Genomic DNA, 14,186 nt, shown 5'->3' with positions numbered 1-14,186 from the left:
AATCAAGACTGTATTTTAAAATTTGTTCAGAGTTCTGGAAATCAGCTTTATTTTTATTTCTAGTTAAATAGAATCTTTCAACATAGCTTTTACTTCTGAAATGGACTTCATTCCTACCCTCTTTCTTGAAATTTTATCAGTGCTAAATCATCTATGGTTTCACTAATCCAAAGCCTTACGATCTCTAAATGTACACACATATTGAACAGGGTTTTTACCTTAGAGAAATCTGGGTGTGGTACAGGTAATGCTCTTAATACTGTAAAATATTTTTCTAACCACTAATTTTCAAAGATAGTATCACTACTGGTTAAGAATAAGATCTGACAAAAAGTATGTGGGCAGGTAACGTTTACTTTTATAGTAACAACATTATTTCTAGTTGTAAATTTTTCTGTTGTTTGAATTACAAATTTTACCTGCTTTGAGGGTGTTTGGTTGTGCTTTTTTGGACAATGTGTCAGGTAAAAGAAATCCAATGCACGTGTTATGCGTAAGAAATTCAGGGCTGGGTGTGGTGACTTATACCTGTAATCCCAGCACTTTGGAATGCCAAGGTGGATCACCTGGGGTCAGGAGTTCAAGGTCAGCCTAGCCAACATCTTGAAACCCCATCTCTACTAAAAATACAGAGTTGGTGGCACCTACCTGTAATTCCAGCTACTCGGAAGGTGGAGACAGGAGAATTACTTGAGCCAGGGAGGAGGAGTTTGCAGTGAGCCCAGATCTTGCCACTGGACTCCAGCCTGGGTGACAGAACTCTGTCTAAAAAAAAAAAAATTCAAAATACCAAACTTAACCTTCTTTGTTTATAATTTATTCTTCTTTTAGTTATCTAAGACTAAGTAAATGAAGTTTTTATATAGAGTTAGGGAAATGGGTTATCATTTTTACCAAAATCATCTTGGTTTTAAACAGAATTGAAGCCATATAGTATTGGATTTGACAGATACTTTCAAGCCCCAGATTCTATGACTGCACTTTCTCCCTACACATTCTTTTACATGGTCCTCCTGAATTAAGGAGTGAAATAATTTTGCCATCTTTACATTTTCTGCAAACACAGAGAGCAGAAAGGTCTAAACATTAAATTAAAAATGCGCACCTTTGCAAAGGTAGTGTACTTTTCCTATCTTCTTTCCTTCTGTTCACACCTTAGTTTTCTTTAAATCCAAGCTCTATACAGAAATAGAATTACATGAACTGAGTTAGAAACGCATGCCTGTGTGTACACACACACACACACACACACACATACACACACACATATCCCTCTAGTGACCTCACTCCAGTTATCATCCATGCTTTTTAATCTTTCAATGTTTTTGCTCTTCTACACCCACCCCCAGTCCACACAACGAAGTGATTCTCTTTTCTAAGCCTGCTTTTCTCATCTTTATCCTTTCCCTTTTCATAGCTAGGGAGTTGGCTTAATGTAAGATTTCTACTCCATATCTGTCAACAATTTTTAAAATCTGCATTTTTTCCCAATGCTTGATGTACTTTTTCTTTTAACCACATAGGCTCTCCAGACTAGAAACTAACCTTGACCTACCCCTAGTTTCCTTATCCCTCTGGAATGGTTTCTTGCAGTGTATTTTCTGTCCTTCACCACTCTACTAACATGCCCGTGGCTGTTGCCATAGGAAGGGAGTGCAGTTTGCTTTTCCACGTGCAGAAGCACTCGCTGTAGAATATATTTATGGTCTGTCCGCCACTCAGCTCACTCGAGAAAGAGCTGTTAGTACAAGAACTGCCACGATGACATAATTTCTTACAGCATCCTTCCACCCTTACAGTGAAACTCCCTTCCTTCACTCCCTGCCTCTCCCTGCCCCACCTAGAGGGAAACTTCAGTGATTCTAGCAGAGGCAAGTTTCTCCTTGAAATCCTGCGCAGTTGTTGATGATTTTCTACTGCTTTCAAACTTGTCTTTTCGTGCTGTTCCCATCTGGGTGTTGTGGAGTGTCAAGGGCTATTTACCCTCTGCCCAGGATCGGATCAGAGAGTGGGAGCTGCGGCTGCGTTCCCTGGAACGGAGACCGCACCCCGGCGACCGATCCCTTACCCTCCAGTCCCACTGGGCTCCCGACGCCCTCGCTGCGCCCACGCCTTCCCGCTCCCGCCGCTAAGGCTACTTTGCTCCAGGAGTGCTCCACAAATTTCAGACATTTGTTCTTGGAAACCTCAAGACCGGGACAGACCCCTCCTCTACATCTGCTGTCTTCCTAAGACGCATCTTAGGCTGTTGGGACTCCTCCTCTAGGCTGGACCACTCTTCCCATTTTCCTCAGATCCTAGGAGTGGCTGGAGGCAGAGAACGCACCAGGCAGACGCCGCCTTTGTTGTGATTAGGAACGCACACCGGGCCTGGAGTGGCTGGAAACTGCCACACCGATGGGGCGCCCAGCCGGCCCTGGCTCACATTCGTGCCTTCGCTCTCATTTCCTGTTTCTCAGTCTCTCCCTTGTTTCTCTTCCCACCCCACTCCACGCCACAGTACAGCAGAGCTTTCTCTGCGCACACAAACTTCCCCTTCCCGGCCTTTCCGCCGCCCTGGCGGTTTCCCACGCGGGGCGGGGCGGGGGCGCGGAGCACGGGCGTCTTGCGGTCCCCGGAGCTTCGCGCTCACCTAGGCTGGCCAGGAGTCTCCCACCCCCGCCCGCCGGCCGCTTCCGCCCAGTCTGCTCCCCGCCCCCGTCGACCCTCAGGCGCGGCAGTGACCGCGCGCCCTCCGAGCCGCCGCGGGAACTGAAGGGCTGCCCTGCCGCCTCCTCCCTCCCCCACCCCACAGTCCCGCGGATCCGCTCCCCGGGGCGCGGAGGCGGGGAGGGAGGGGCTGCTGGGGAAAGCGTCAAGGACTCGGCTCCCGGCCGCCCGCTTCTTCGGGCTCTGCTCAGGGCACCGGACTCCCTTCCCCGCCGCCCCTGGACCCCGCGGGGGTCTGTAGCTCCTGCTTCCTCTGCCCCAGTCCTGCAAGTTTGCCTCTTTCTTTCCCGCAGAACTGGCGCGGGCAGGAGCCCCTTCTCCTGAGGTGGCGAGGCCAAGCGCGCGTCTCCCTCTCGCCCCCATTCATCCCGCCAAGGTGAAGCGCAGGGAGAAGGGACGCCCCCCCCCTCGCCCGCAAAGTGCGTCGCTCCGGAACCCAAACAATGACTCCCCTGCTGGCCGCGCCTGGCCCTCGCCCGCCCCACCTACCCCACCGGCGCGCAGAGGGCACCGCCCGCGGGGCTGCCCCGGCCCGACCCCATTGTTGCCCGGCGCGGTCGATGCCCAGCGCCCGGGGGCGGTCCCCGCCCGCGGCCCCGCGGCCCCAGCCGGCCGCCCGGGCCGGCTCCGCCCACACCTTTCTAAGTTCGCTGGCGGGCGAGCCACGGGGACGGCCGGGACGCCGGCCCCCTCCCTGCACTGCGCGCCCCCACCAGGGCGGGAGCGGAGAGGGGCGGGGGTCCGAGCTGGCTGCGCGCCTTTTGGGTCCCCGAATTCTCCTTGTAAGCCTGCTTGGCGCGCTCTAACACAAAAGAGGGGACTTTCTCGCAGCTAGGCGCGACTCCTCGCCCGGCGAGTTGCCCTGCGGGGGTCCCTCCCGCCGCTAACCCCCGCGGGCCCCCTCCGCCGGCGGCTCCCCGAGCTCCCAGGGCCATGTGTGGGTTATTTGGGGTGCCGCAGCGAGGTGGTGCAGGTGAAAAGGAAGCTCCGCTGAGGCCCGGGACCAGTGGGCGGGGGCAGGGGTGGGGTGGGGCGGGGTGGGGTGGAGTGGAGGCGCCGCGGACCCACCCCGCGGCCAAGCGGCCCGGGCGGGGAGGCGAGGGCCGGGCAGTGGGTGTTGCCTTCTACCTCTGCGAGCGGGGAGGGGTTAGTTTCCCACAGGGGATTTCAACCATCACACTTAGAGCCCGCCTCCTAATCCTCGGGCGGAGCGGCTCGGGGGCCCCATTTTATGGCAATAAAGCGACTTAGCGCCTGCTGAGCGAGCCCCTCCCCGCCGCCGCCCCCGCCCTCGGCCCCACCCCGGGGCTCGCCCGCAGCGGCGGGGCTTTGTTTCTGGGGAGAAGGACCCGGAGCTCTTTTGTTTGGGGTTTCTTGTTTTCGGCCCCCCCCACCCGCAGCTCACCCCACCCCACCCCACGCGCCTCTCTGGTTTCCTGAGCTGCGGGCTGCGAGGGAGAAGCGGCGTCCTGCAACCCCCTGGGCTGGGCCCCGGGGTAATTCGATGCGGGCCTGGCGAGGCTCCCCACACTAGACCTGGGCTCGCGTCTCGGCAGCCTCCACCCACCGGCCCACCCTACATTTAGCGCATCATGTGATCCGGGTAAGTCATTTGCAAGTACAACAGTTCCCCGGGTTGCCCCCCATTCATTTCCTGAGAACTGCAGAGAGCCGCTGAGAGGCTCTGCGTGTGCGTGTGCGCGGGTGACGCCGTGTGTGTGCGAGTGTGTGTGTGTGTGCGCGCGCGCGCGTGTGAGAGAGAGAAAGGGAGAGAGAGGGGGACTCTGTGTGAGGGAAAGAAAACAATTTCTCCTGCTCTGCAGCTTCTGTTCAGGTCTGTGCCGATTCCGTTTCTTATCAAAATAAACAACCCCCTCCTTTTTTTTTTTTTTTTTTGCCATCCCAAATCAGACTGTATTCTCTTAACGTGTTTTATTTTCCTTCTGTCATCTGCTCAAGTTAAATCATTTTGGTTGGTCTGTGTTCTTAAAGGGGGAAAGTGCTGGGAAGCGGGAGGGGGCCGGGGAAGGGCGATGCTGTTGCAAAGCAAGTAGCGTCGGTCGGATTCGTGGAGAAGAAAGAAGGAGGTTTCTTCCCCCCCTCCCCTAATTTTTTTTTTTTCAGAAGAAGTTATCAAGTAACGTGAATTAAGCAAATGTTTTTCTACCCCTAGTGGAATTGTTGGTTGCAGTGTTTGCCTGACAGTTGCCAAGGATGAGAAATAAAACCCCAGGGCTGAACTGGGGAGGGGGGAGTGCTCGTGGAAGTAGTTGGCCCCCCGGCCTCTAGCGGAGTGGGTGAATAGCTGCCGCACCGGGGCCGTGTGGGCTCTGTGTGCGCGCTGGAGATAGTGGAGGGGAAGGGGTTAAGGCGGAGATGACACTGCTGGCATGAATAGTGCTCCTGGTGCTACATTCATTATTGTCTCTGGTCGTAATGATGTGTAACTGTCACTCGCTACAGTGCCTGGTCCATGCTAGTAGCCAGGGGCTGGCCAGTGGCTGTTATTTTCAATTACGGGGGAGCTGGTCGGAGTTGACAAGGGGCAACTTTGCACGTCCACCCGGGCCGGGAACCCGCAGAGCCGTCCTGGAAGCCACTTCTTGCCTTAGAAGCTCACTCTGAGGATTCGGACTTGACCTCCGCGACATTAGTTGGTGTCACGTTAGATGCTCCCCTACGGGGAGAATCAATCCTGCTTTTGTTGGTTAGAGTGCTGCCTGCAAGAACTTTGAAAACTTTTATCTTTGGGGCAAAGGGTGGGGTGCACTCAACAGTTTTGTTTCGCAGTGCATTTGAGGCAAATGCTTGGAAAAAGTACCAATTCCTTTGTTATATGCCCTGCAGCTTCCCAACCCCCTTCGCCCTGCGCTTCGAGTTTTGCATACTTTAATAATATAGTCTTAATTCAGCTGATAAAGATGACTGTGTTGAGTTAAAGAGTATTAATGCAACAGAATGTGTAATCTGAATAAACGGTTTGTGTAGCTAGCATTGTCAGCCTTCTAATTTAACTGTGTAGATGGCTTAAGTGTTGTTCTGTGTGGATTGTTTTAAATAATTCCACTGGCTAATGGAATTCTCGGCCAAGCACTCGGATGTTTTATTTTTCACTAGCGTTAAGATTTTCTCGGTTACCTTGTGACATCAGAGAGACGAACAACTCTGTTTACATTTAGTGCATGTGCATCTAGTGACTTCGCTAGACATCTGCCAATCAAATACACGTCATTCTGCAAAACCACGTAGACGCCTCCATGCCCTTTTCTTACTGGACGATAGAGTTGTTTAGATAAGTAAATGCTTTGACATAAATTTGGTGGCTTTTAGCAAGAGGAAGCTTGTGGTGGGAATAGGAGTGGTCACTTTGAGGAGTGGGTGTATACTGTCTTCTAAGAAATGCTTTTAGAACTGACAATTAAAACAGTGGACCCCCCCCAGGGCCCCCAAGAAAAAAAAGCTTGCTTGTGCTATTTTCAGACCTCATTCACATGTTGTGTACATTTTTAAAAACCACATAGAAATTGGTTCCGATAAAGGAGTATACTTTTAGGCTAGAAAATTTAAAACTATAGAAGCATAGTGGAAATAGAATGTTAAAGGACAAACATTTCAGTTGCATAAGTTATATCTTTATTGTTGCAGACTGCTCTGTCTTGATACTAGATTGAGTATATTAATCTCCTTTGATCTGAGGAGAGAGCAATTTGAACATAAAAAAATTAAGATGTTTATTATTCTACCAATGACTGTGACGAAATGTACTTGGAGAATTTGAAATTTGAAATGTTTTCACATCAAATTTTCATAATTTTTGAACTAAGACCATGTAACCAACGTAGCTAGGTCAGGTTAAAACATTCTTGAGGGTTTCTGTTTATTTTTGAAATCCTTCAGTTATTTACTACTTAGTGCAGTCAGCTGAACTTTATTGTGTAATGCTTGTTATTACTATTTATTGAAAAAAAATTGTTGTCTTAATGAGTCCTTAATATTCTCCATCTCCCGAATCCCCCACCCAAGTTCTTTTTTCAGAAACGAATGTCATTTGTGAGGAAATGGTCCTGGTAGAGCATTTGAGACCTTGACCTTAGCAACTCTTGGCTGGTGGTTGTTTACTACAGCTGCAGCCTATGTGTGTGCTGAAAGGGAAGGTCTGCAAACACTAGTGCACTCACTCTCCCCAGGCTAAGGGGAGAACGAATCGGGATGCTTGACGTTCATTCTGAAGAGCATGCATCTGGTCTACAATATCCATGCTGTTCTGGTCATGTGAAATATACACATTGCTCAGGAATATTTTCCCTGCCTCCTGTGCAGGGAAATTATACACTTTAACAAGCTCCAGTGAGTTTTAGATGTTACAATATATCATGAAGCAGGCCGTTATCAACCTAGTGAAATAATTTGGTCTTAAATATAGGTGTGTTTTATCTTGGCAGAGACAGTGTTAAGTGCTTAGGCCTGTAGGTCTATGCTGAGAGCATTTTGAATTCGAGCCAGTGTTGGTTAATCTAGAGTTTGGAGTAACCTTGCCCAATGAAGGGATGTTGTTAAGTAGGTGAACGTGTAAAGGTCCTGGACATTTTTTCCATCATACAACATGAAAAGCATGGAACTTTATATTTTTGCAAATTAATGTTGTTACAATGATCACATTAAATTGGAGTGTTTATATTGTGAGAAAAACAGTCAAGTTCATAAATCTAGCTGTAGATTGTGTGTTAAAGTATAAATCTAGTAATGGTACAAACTTATTTGAAGTTTTTTTTAATAAGGTTTTCCACTTGCTGCTTGAATGTTGATTAATGAACATGAGCTGAAATCCCAAGACAGTTTTATTCAAAATCAACACCATTATTACCTTTTCTGTTTAGAAAACAGCTTTTTTTTTTTTTTTCTTTTTTTGAAGATGGGCTCTCACTGTCACTCAGATGGGGCTGCAGTGGCATAATCGTAGCTCAAATTCCTGGGCTCAAGGGATCCTCCTGCCTTAGCCTCCCAAGTTGGCAGGAGGGTTCTCACTATGTTGTCCAGCCTGTCTTCTGAATTCCTGGTCTCAAGCAAACCTCCTGCCAAAGTGCTGGGATTGTAGGCATCAGCGACTGACTGCACTGGCTAAAACTTTAATTTTTAAAATAAGTCCTGAAATAGGTTGTAGTTGCTTATCTGTCATTTTCTACTTGAAAATGCTATATGATCATAGACTGGAAATAGCTTATATTTTTGTCCAGTATTTATTTTTCCTGTCCAACTCACTTACTTGTTTTTCAGTGTGCAATTTATACACGGCTTTCAACTTTTAACTGTTTACAAAATGTAAGGGTAAAAATATTAAAATTAAATCACAGGCAACGCCCTATAACCACAGCCTTAACTCATCTACCACAACCACTCCTCCCAAAAGCAAGCAAGTAAACAGATGGGCCTTGCCCTATGCCCAGAAGGTCAACAGTCTTAGGCTTTGTTAGACCTGCTTAGTTTCTGAATCCCAAGCCCAGCCCAGAGCTGTCTGACTTCCACCGGCCAGAATTCGCTTTTGGGGCCTAGGTCAGCCACACCCCATCTGATGTCAGCTATTGAGTTCTTGTGGTAGAGAACACATGCTGTGGATTAAATGGTTACTTTCTGTCTATATTGTCAGTAATTATGTTACAAAAGGATTTTTCCGTTCTGGGTGTTTATTGTCATAAAGTGGCTACTTGAGTAGTCTTATTGCTCCATAAAAATTTGTTTTGGCCGGCAGTAGATTACAGAATACTCACCCAAAGAATTCTGCTGTAGTATGAGCAGAATTTTTTTCCTGTCTTTTTTTTTTTTTTTTTTCAGCTTAAAGTCATGCTTTTCTTTTGTTGCTACTCTCATGGTCTACATTTTTGAATATTTATTAGTGTAATAATTAGACTGCTCTAAACAGATTTGCTATCTGGTGCAGAAGTAGCAGCAGGAGGCCCTTACTGCTGTATTGCTGAATGGAAGGTGAGAGGGGAATGAATTAGGAGAACTTTAGGGTAGTTTTCCCACCCCGGTCAAAGACTATAGACGCTACTATCTGCTGCCTTTGACAGCCATGAATTGTGTCCTAAGTGTGACATTCACTATGCTTTTCAGTCTATAGGGCCTTTCACAATAATTCCTGGCATGATATGTATGTATACAGTTGACCCTCTTTATTCATCAGTTTTGCATTAATTGAGTCAGCTAATGGCAGATTGAAAACATTCAAGAAAAAAAATGTACAACAATACAGATGATACAAATAACCATAACAACTATTTATATAGCATTTACATTGTATAAGAGATTGTAAGTAACCTAGAGATGATTTAGAGTATATAGGAGGATGTGCACAGGTTATATACAAATACTGCATCATTTTTACAATGGACTTGAGCACCCATGGATTTTGGTATCAGCTGGGGTTTGGGATCCTGGAGTATTCCTCCAAGGATACTGAAGAATGACTATATATTGTATATACATATATATATTCATCATCTTATATATCTATATGTGTATGTATATATTTAGTATTTATGGGTTTTTATGTGTGTTTTTGTAGTCTATATCTATATTTTGTAGTCTATGTACTAACATCTATATTAGCACATAACCCCCCCACACACACACCATACTCAAGACCAAGAATTACAGTAAAATTTCATGACCAAGAAATACAGTAAAAAGCCACACATGTGTATAAAAAAGAGAGAAAAAGTGTTTAAAAAATTCTGTGTTTAGTAATACTGTGCTCGCGTTGAGATTATCAAGCTAACTCATAACAAAACAGAAAAACAACCCTGCCTTAAAGAAAACAAACCTAAATGGCAACCAAGATAAATTATTCCACAACAATATAAAGAAAACCTTCCTTCATTTCATAATGAATGGTAACCTCTAAGATTATATATCCTTGAATCACAACTGATTTCAGTGGCAGATATATCTCAGTTTGAGTCTTGCTCTCTTGCTTACTAACTATGGATGACCTTGGTCAAGTTTCTTAACCTCTCTGAGTCTAGAAAATGGAAAAAATAGTATGTAGTTTACAGGGCTGTGGTGAGAGTTAAATGAGGTAATGTGGCCAAAAGTCACTTTGTAAAACTACAAAGTACTTGTGTGGCAACTGATTTGACAGGAAAAGCACTCTGGCCATACCTCTACCGCCCCCACGCTCCTCTCCCCTGAAAGGGATAAACTTTCCTGCTTCTCCAAATGAGCATATAAATTACCCTTATGGGGAAGGAATTTCCGAGTGTGGGTAGAAAACTTCTGGCAGTCAAAGGTCATGAATTCCATTCCTGTCTTACCAGAGATTTGCTCTGTGACCTTGAGAAAGTCATTCTTAAAAAGTTTCAGTGTAGCTGGTATAAAAGTTACTGTTAACATTTATTTAATACAGGTGAGATATCCGAGCTTTTCAAAAGAAAAATACATGAAATTATAATTCTCATCATCATTTACAGAAACTTGAAAATAAAGATGAACAATAATTAGAGATTGAAAGTCTGCAGGCTACTTCTTTAATGAGTCATCTGAAGCTTCTATCAACTTGTCATTTCAAAAAGCCCTTAATTTTTAAAATAATTACAAATTATTAAATTTGTGATGTTGTACTATAATTTCAAGCACTACATTGAACTGCAAATCCTTGGTTAAGCTAAGATTCTGTTGATTAAGCTATGTCTGATTTATGACTTAAAAGTCACTTGGTTAGACATTGTTGCTTTAAACTAACATATAAAATGTACAGTAAAGGTAGATAATGAGGATCTTATACATTATTTGTACATTTATTGAATATTTATAATCACACATTTACATGATTTCTCCCCAACTGCTTTTTCTCCAGTAAAAAAGAAACACAAAAAAATTTTTTTACAAACAAAATTTTTTTTACACTCTTACAGGAGCAAAAAACTAACTCAAACTAGCTCATCAGTATAACTCAATTTAAACTCTTTCCATGTTACAGGTATATCTTGCCTGACTCCTCCTATTCATATTACGATTATCACTGCAAATATCGACATCGCTTTTTGTGGGACTCTCTTATTTATCATCCCCTGCTTTAAGAATACACCTTGTTTCCGGTCAGTATTCTCGGGCCTCACAGCTCACAGTATTCCTTCTGGTGTTAACTGCTTGTTGATTTGCCTTGTTCTAAATGCCGCTATCATGGTCTTTTCCAACCTAAGTAGCTAAATATATTGAACTCTTGTCAACCATCCCTCAATTCGCTTTATTTTCCTGAAAAAAAAAAATATTTCTTCTTGCAAAAAGAAACCTTGTGGCCAGGCACAGTAGATCACACATGTAATCCCAGCGCTTTGGGAGGCCAAGGCAGGCGGATCACAAGGTCAAGAGATAGAGACCATCCTGGCCAACATAGTGAAACCCCGTCTCTACAAAAAAATGCAAAAATTAGCTGGGCATGGTGGCACGTGCCTGTACTCCCAGCTACTCGGGAGGCTGAGGCAGGAGAATTGCTTGAATGCAGGGGACAGAGGTTGCAGTGAGCCGAGATCGTGCCACTGCACTCCAGCCTGGTGCCAGGTGACAAAGCAAGACTCTATTTCAAATGAAAAAAGAAACCTTGTGATATAGTAGAATTAAGCCATATTGCATTTGTAAATATTTGTTCTAGTGTATTGATGCCTCTCTTAAAAGTGGCCATTCAGGCCAGGTGTGGTGGCGTGTGCCTATGTTCTCAGTTACTTGGGAGGCTGAGGCAGGAGGATCCCTTTATCCCAGAGTTTGAGCCTGCAGTGAGCTGTGATCCATTGAGTCAGTGCACTCCAGCCTTCATAACAGAGCAAGATCCTGTCTCTAAAACCACAACAACAGTAACAACAAGAAACAGCCAGTCAGAGTAAATAGTGGGTACAAAATAAAATACTCCTTATTGTGTACCTAGTATAATACAGAAGTTAAGAACTTGGTTTTCCATATGTTAGTTTATTTGATATGTAGTCTTTAGTAAACTGGTATTGGTAGTCCTTGGCTTTTGTATCATGGACTTTTCAAGTAACTGACATATGGAATACTATGTGTCACCTCTGAAATGCCATTTATACACTGGATTTTGACTTACAAGCATCATTTAATGAATGTCTTTTTTGGGCTGTTGTGTTGCTGTCTTGCCAGTTAACCCCGGACTCCTGCTATATCACTGTGACTTTGCCACTTTTGGCAGAAATTTTACTGCTTTTTACTTTATTTTAACAAAATGACTGGAAAAAAGGAAAAATGAAAGCATCTAGTTATGAAAAACAGTTTATTATCTTGCTATACAATTGAGACAATAATCATTAGATGTGCCGAAAGTGATGAATCTTTATTGGAAGTGCTGTATGGAGTTAAGCTGATGCATTGTGAAAAAAATGAAATTATAGAACACACAAAATGGTATCTAGATACTTTTGATGACTAACAGATTGTATATACTTGCAGATTTTGTGATTTTCCTTTTATCCATGAGAATGACTCTCCTTTAAAACATGTCTGGTCCCTTCACTTTTACATATTTGAGTTTTGTATGTTTTCAGGCAAAAACATACAAATATATCTGAAAAATATATGTATCATAATTCTTAATGTATCATCTATGTATTTGTATCATTTAATATATAATTGAATCATACAACTTACATGTAATGGTTCTGTCATATGACATGTAATATAGCACATATGTGCTATATGCACTGTTGTACTCTATTATGAACTATATTATGATTTTCATTTCATAAATATGGAAATTGATTTTCAGCAAAGTAAAGTAATGAAATTATAGTGAATAGCCAGTTAGCTTTAGAGAGTTAAACACTAGAAAGCCCCCTGGACTTTCCCCTTGTGTTACTCTCACCTCCCTCTGGCATTAAATGTAATATTGCAGAGTTAGCCTTTCTGTAGAATAGGGCAAAATGGGAGTATTATACAAGTAAATATGGGTTAGAGGCTGTATTATTATATTTGTTGTAGATTATATTGACATACTATGTTTACTAGAATACATTTACTACAAGATTTACTTCAATAAAGTAGTCAATTCTGTGTTTGCTGATATGTGTACTAAAACAAATTATCATATCTTATCCAAAATATTATTTTAGATGGAAACCACTATAGGATATTCTATAACAGTGGTAATAATAGACTTGTAAATTCTGGCTAATATGCATTCCGCTATTGGATAAAGCTATCAAAGTTAGGGACATAATAAAAGTAATACTAATGTTATTTTTGTTAGAACATGCTTCAGTTATCCATTTGACTTATAGGTATTTAGCTCCTACTATGTTTATGGACCCTTACATGAAAATGGGTAGGACAATATCTGGTATCATTAGTCAGCTGAAAATCAAGGATGAGAAGTAAGAATTATGTGGCAAATTATAACATAAGGTAATTTGTGGTAAATGGAACAAGTGTTGTAAGTTGTTTAAAGTACCTGGGGAAGAATTATTTTTATCTGGGAAATCAAGTTTTCAAGGTTTTAGTAGAAATGCGACCAAGATTCTTTATATAAACAGTGTATATGTTTATCTTATATAAACTCTGTGTGTATTTTTTATATAAACAGTAAACAGTGTGTGTGTGTATATATATGTATATATATCTTTTTTTTTTTTTTTTTTTTTTGAGATGGAGTCCTGCTCTGTTGCCCAGGCCTGAGTGCAATGGTGCAGTGTCAGCTCACTGCAACCTTCACCTCTCTGGTTCAAGCAATTCTCCTGCCACAGCCTCCCGAGTAGCTGGGACTACAGGTGTGTGCCACCTTGCCTGGCTGATTTTTGTACTTTTAATAGAGATGTGTTTCATCATGTTGGTCAGGCTGTCTCAAACTCCTGATCTCAAGTGATCCGCCCGCCTCGATCTCCCAAACTGCTGGGGTTACAGGTGTGAGCCAACGTGTCTGGCCCAGTTTAAATTTTTTTTTTTTAATAGAAAAAGCAAACCTGCTAATATATGAATGCAAATTAAAAACATATTTTGGCAGTTGTGATTTCCTATTTTTTTCTGTTATCTTTTAGAGCTGATGGTTTTATGTGTTTTGGCAAATTTTTATCATTTGCCAGGTCACCAGAAAATTTTGTTTTCCAAAAATAGATTCTAAGATGTATGTGGCCAATAGGTATGCAGTGTTACGATGAGTTTAGAGGTGGTTTATTCGGGTTACAAAAGCAAGAAAACTGACTGATAAATACATTTTAAAATGTACTTTATGTGATGCTATTTAATGAAGGTCTTCCATATTTTTGAAAATACTAATGTATTTTATTTTTAAATGGTAGGAACTTTAACTTTGACAAAAAATATTTTAAATAGTGGGAATATTAATTTATATTAAAATATTGTTTAAATATTAGGAGGAATAAATTTTTTAAAACACGAGAACAATGGTAGGAAAAACTTGAAAACATAAATTTTGCAGAAGATCACAGTCAGTTGCAGTATATCAGAAGTGTTGCTTGAAG

The 14,186-nt window shown here is 43.1% G+C and overlaps 1 protein-coding gene across 7 annotated transcripts in view; it reads left to right on the top strand.

Annotated features, from left to right (window-relative positions):
- Window positions 1-14,186, top strand: part of KLF12 (Kruppel like factor 12) — a 636,627-nt gene that overhangs the window by 174,269 nt on the left and 448,172 nt on the right. For 2 of the 7 annotated variants that reach the window (XM_032277274.1, XM_032277273.1), the window contains exon 1: window positions 3,924-4,543. The exons of 1 other annotated variant lie outside the window; for it this stretch is intronic. The gene's annotated coding sequence lies outside the window, so the exon portion shown is untranslated. Of the gene's footprint in view, window positions 1-3,919; window positions 4,544-14,186 lie in introns of those variants that run through there. 4 more of the 7 variants (XM_032277276.1, XM_032277271.1, XM_032277270.1 and 1 more) reach the window with 4 other exon arrangements.

Source organism: Sapajus apella, unplaced genomic scaffold (genome assembly GCF_009761245.1).
Source record: "Sapajus apella isolate SASKATOON/1434 unplaced genomic scaffold, GSC_monkey_1.0 scaffold9, whole genome shotgun sequence".
NCBI lineage: Eukaryota > Metazoa > Chordata > Mammalia > Primates > Cebidae > Sapajus > Sapajus apella.
This window is presented reverse-complemented; position numbering and strand designations above follow the sequence as displayed.